This window comes from Triticum urartu, chromosome 3, assembly GCF_003073215.2.
Source record: "Triticum urartu cultivar G1812 chromosome 3, Tu2.1, whole genome shotgun sequence".
Classification (NCBI taxonomy): Eukaryota; Viridiplantae; Streptophyta; class Magnoliopsida; order Poales; family Poaceae; genus Triticum; species Triticum urartu.
In genome coordinates, this window is record NC_053024.1 from 305,460,498 (window position 1) to 305,466,308 (window position 5,811).

Here is a 5,811-nt window from a genome sequence, read left to right on the forward strand (position 1 = left end):
AGTTTGTGATTCCCGTAGCATGCACGTATGGTGAACCGTTATGTGATGAAGTCGGAGCATGATTTATTTATTGATTGTCTTCCTTATGAGTGGCGGTTGGGGACGAGCGATGGTCTTTTCCTACCAATCTATCCCCCTAGGAGCTTGCGCAAAATACTTTGTTTCGATAACTAATAAATTTTTTCAATAAGTATGTGAGTTCTTTATGACAAATGTTGAGTCCATGGATTATATGCACTCTCACCCTTACACCAATGCTAGCCTCTCTAGTACCGCACAACTTTCGCCGGTACCATAAACCCACCATATACCTTCCTCAAAACAGCCACCATACCTACCTATTATGGCATTTCCATAGCCATTCCGAGATATATTTCCATGCAACTTTCCACCATTCCGTTTATTATGACACGCTCCATCATTGTCATATTGCTATGCATGATCATGTAGTTGACATTGTATTTGTGGCAAAGCCACCGTTCATAATTCTTTCATACATGTCACTCATGAGTCATTGCACATGGCGGTACACCGCCGGAGGAATTCATATAGAGTCATATCTTGTTCTAAGTATCGAGTTGTAATTCTTGAGTTGTAAGTAAATAAAAGTGTGATGATCATCATTATTAGAGCATTGTCCCAATGAGGAAAGGATGATGGAGACTATGATTCCCCCACAAGTCGAGATGAGACTCCGGACGAAAATAAATAAATAAAAGAGGCCAAAGAAGCCCAAATAAAAAAAGGAGAAAAGAGGCCATAAAAAAAGGAGAAATGCCAAAATAAAAAAATAAAAAAAATGAGAGAAAAAAAGAGAAGGGGCAATGCTACTATCCTTTTACCACACTTGTGCTTCAAAGTAGAACCATGATCTTCATGATAGAGAGTCTCCTATGTTGTCACTTTCATATACTAGTGGGAATATTTCATTATAGAACTTGGCTTGTATATTCCAATGATGGGCTTCCTCAAAATGCCCTAGGTCTTCGTGAGCAAGCAAGTTGGATGCACACCCACTAGTTTCTTTTGTTGAGCTTTCATACATTTATAGCTCTAGTGCATCTGTTGCATGGCAATTCCTACTCACTCACATTGATATCTATTAATGGGCATCTCCATAGCCCGTTGATATGCCTAGTTGATGTGAGACTATCTTCTTCCTTTTTGTCTTCCCCACAACCACCATTCTATTCCACCTATAGTGCTATATCCATGGCTCACACTCATGTATTGTGTGAAGAATGAAAAAAAAATTGAGAACACCAAAAGTATGAAACAATTGCTTGGCTTGTCATCGGGGTTGTGCATTATTTAAATATTTTGTGTGGTGAAGATGGAGCATAGCCAGACTATATGATTTTGTAGGGATAGCTTTCTTTGGCCATGTTATTTTGAGAAGACATGATTACTTTGTTAGTATGCTTGAAGTATTATTATTTTTATGTCAATATTAAACTTTTGTCTTGAATCTTACCGATCTGAATATTCTTGCCACAATAAAGAGAACTACATGGATAAATATGTTAGGTAGCATTCCACATCAAAAATTCTGTTTTTATCATTTACCTACTCGAGGACGAGCAGGAATTAAGCTTGGGGATGCTGATACGTCACCAACGTATCTATAATTTTTTATTGTTCCATGCTATTATATTATCAACCTTGGATGTTTTATATGCATTTATATGCTATTTTATATGATTTTTGGGACTAACCTATTAACCCAGAGCCCAGTGCCAGTTTCTGTTTTTTCCTTCTTTTAGAGTATCGCAGAAAAGGAAAATCAAACGGAGTCCAATTGACCTGAAACTTCACAGAACTTATTTTTGGAAGGAAAGCAACCCGGGAGACTTGGAGTCCATGTAAGGGAATCAACGAGGAACCCACGAGGGTGGAGGGCGCGCCCACCCCCCTGGGCGCGCCCTCCACCCTCGTGGGCCCCTCGTGGCTCCCCAGACATACTTCTTCCTCCTATATATCTCCATATACCATAAAACGATCGGGGAGCACAATAGATCGGAAGTTCCGCCGCCAGAAGCCTCCGTAGCCACCGAAAACCAATCTAGACCCGTTCCGGCACCCTGCCGGAGGGGGGAATCCCTCTCCGGTGGCCATCTTCATCATCCCGGTGCTCTCCATGACGAGGAGGGAGTAGTTCTCCCTCGGGGCTGAGGGTATGTACCAGTAGCTATGTGTTTGATCTCTCTCTCTCTCGTGTTCTTGAGGTGATACGATCTTGATGTATCGCGAGCTTTGCTATTATATTTGGATCCTATGATGTTTCATTCCCCCTCTACTCTCTTGTAATGGATTAAGTTTCCCCTTTGAAGTTATCTTACCAGATTGAGTCTTTAAAGATTTGAGAACACTTGATGTATGTCTTGCCGTGCGTATCTGTGGTGACAATGGGATATCATGTGATTCACTTGATGTATGTTTTGGTGATCAACTTGCGGGTTACTCCCATGAACCTATGCATAGGGGTTGGCACATGTTTTCATCGTGATTCTCCGGTAGAAACTTTGGGGCACTCTTTGAGGTTCTTTGTGTTGGTTGAATAGATGAATCTGAGATTGTGTGATGCATACCGTATAATCATACCCACGGATACTTGAGGTGACATTGGAGTATCTAGGTGACATTAGGGTTTTGGTTGATTTATGTCTTAAGGTGTTATTCTAGTACGAACTCTAGGGCTATTTGTGACACTTATAGGAATAGCCCAACGGATTGATTGGAAAGAATAACTTTGAGGTGGTTTCGTACCCTACCATAATCTCTTGTTTGTTCTCCGCTATAAGTGACTTTGGAGTGACTCTGTGTTGCATATTGAGGGATAGTTATATGATCCAATTATGTTATTATTGTTGAGAGGACTTGCACTAGTGAAAGTATGAACCCTAGGCCTTGTTTCAACACATTGCAATACCGTTTACGCTCACTTTTATCATTAGTTACCTTGTTGTTTTTGATATTTTCGGATTACAAATACACATATCTATTATCCATATACCACTTGTATCACCATCTCTTTGCCGAACTAGTGCACCTATACAATTTACCATTGTATTGGGTGTGTTGGGGACATAAGAGACTCTTTGTTATTTGGTTGCAGGGTTGCTTGAGAGAGACCATCTTCATCCTACGCCTTGTACGGATTGATAAACCTTAGGTCATCCACTTGAGGGAAATTTGCTACTATCCTACAAACCTCTGCACTTGGAGCCCCAACAACGTCTACAAGAAGAAGGTTGTGTCGTAGACATCACCCGCACACACCGACTGCCGACGCGGCGGGCAGTCAGCCTGAGGCACCGCTGGTGCCACCATCTAGCGGCGAACTTGTGGTGGGGCCGACACTTGCGGCCCGCTCTCCAGCGCGCCAGCATCCGGAGGAGGCGGTCTCAGCACCACGGCCGTTGGAGACCAGGGCCGCTACCTCGTTGGCCCCTGACACCGAGGCCACCAGTGCTGCCCCACCGGGTTGGATGCCTGGGGGCGACACCGATGTGTTGAACTTGGCTGCACAAGACGTCCAGGCCCGCTTCAACGCCCGAGGCGCCGCCCTCTAGCAGTACACGCAGGAGTTTCTGGCAATGCGAGCAGCCGTCCGGGTAGGTTTCTTTCTTCTTGCTTTTTGTTTTGATTCCTTGTAATCTTCCATGGGGGCGCGTCAGCGCACCCACTGGGTGTATCCCCCCGAGTTTCGGGCCGGCTGCTGAGCGAGTGGCTCAGAACTTTAAGTTAGTTCGGAGTGCTGACTTGCTTTTTCTTTTTGTTGCGTTTGCTGCAGGATTATCACAATGTCCACATGGCGGCCTACAACTCCCAAGTCCAGGAGCTGGCCACCTGGACCACCGACCTCAACGCCAGCCGGAGTAAGTGCTCTATCTTTCTCCACGCGAGGGCGTGCCAGCGCACCCACTAGGTGTAGCCCCCGGGACTCGGGCCGACTGCTGAGCAGTCGGCCCGGATCTTCTAGCAACTATCTTTCTTTGGTGTTGATGTTCTTCTTCTTCTCCGTCTTGGCAGAGGCCGCCGCAGATCTATGGAAATGGCCGGACGCGGCCGAGACCACGCTCCGTGCCAAGGAGGAGGAGCGTAGCCAGGCGGCCAAGGAATGCAATCGCCTGGCCAAGGAGCTGGCGGAGCAGGCGGAGCGGCACAAGGCAGAGCTCCAGAAGCTGAAGGAGAGCGAAGCCAACCTTCAGGCTAAGTTCAAGACTTCTCGCTCGAATTGGGCCGAGAAGGAGAAGGCCCTGTCTGACTACTACGGCGAGATCAAGGATATGATCGATGGTGAGTTGTTGCTTCCTTCCGTTCAGCCGCCAACTGCTGTATGAGCCGGCTTCTGGCTTCTAACTTCTTTTTTCTTGTGCAGAGTTCTTTACCGGTCAATCCGTCACCGTCAGATAGGCCATCGAGGTCAATCCGTCGCTGTCAGCCAGGCCATCGAGGCACGCCTGCAGCCGGCTCATCGGATGCTCTGCCGTTTGCACCGCGTCAGGGCACAAGTGCTGACTGCCCTCTGGTCGGATGCCCAGATCCCGCACACTCCCAGCTGGACTGCTGACTGGTTGGAGGTAGCAGTCGGCCGCTTCGATGCTTGGAAGGGCGCTGCGGCTCGGGCTGGCGCTCGGAGGGCCCTGGAGTTCGGTAAGGTGTGGTACCCAGGCTGGACCTGGCCCAGTAGGACACCTTCCGGGAGGAGGCCGCCCTGGAGCTGGCGGTGGCTAGCGGCGACCTTGCTCAGTGCGCGGCGGCAATCGCCGACTATGCCGACACCACCTTGTTCATCCCTGAGCTGAACGAGGATGGCGCTGAAGTGCCCCCAACTGGTTCGGGCTGAACCCGGAGTATGGGGAGGACTCGGCGGAGGAGATCGCCTCCAGCGACGAGGGTGAAGACGAGGAGGACGAGGACGGCGAAGACGACACACCGGAAGACGGATCGGACAACCTTCTCAACCGGACCAAGTCTCAACCAACGAGCCGCGTGTTACCGCGCTGACTACTGCCGGAGCTTATCAGGCCAAGACCTTGCAGTCAGCCGCTCCTCCATCCGGCGCCGGTGCCTCCGCCAACCTGCTGGACCCACCTGCTGCTCCCTTGGCCTAGACGGCCAATTTATCTTATCTTTTCCTATTGTTGTAATCTTTTGGACAAGGTAGTTTCACGCAATTCCACCCGCTGGAGGTGTATTTTCAAACTGATGAATACTGGCCGAGGGCCTTATGTAAATTAATTTATTCGCACAAGTCTATGCTTTGCCGGGTTCCACTTTGCCTTGCTCTTCTGATCTGTCTTGGCTTTTTCCTTTGCCATCTTCCCTTAGGCTACCACCCTGCCAGCCAGATAGCCGCTCCGCGGTCTGTGGTTGGGTCAGGGACTTGGCAGTTTTTTAGGATAGACAAGTACTTTGGTCACCTAGAACGTAGCAATTCAAGTGAGGAGCCGGCCGGCCGGCTGCTCGGCAGCCGGACGATGAGGTAAGAAGCCGGCTTGGCCTATGCCAATTTTTTTCCTTAGTCATTTTCCGTGTGGACACCTTTTCCTGCCTTTAGCTCTTGCTAGCCGGACAGTCGCTCTGTGAGCTGCGGCTTATGACAAGAGAGGGCTTAGATGTTGGCATACTATTTGTCCGACAGTAGGTATTATCAGCATAGGACAAGGCAGCGAGCCCCCGGGCCGACTGGTCGGACCCGGTGCCAGGCGGAAGGAAGAAAAGAATAACACATTGATAGCAATAATCTTGTCATGTACATAAAAAGGGTAGCCCCCGAGTGCTCGTCGAGGGACCCAATGTCTTTGC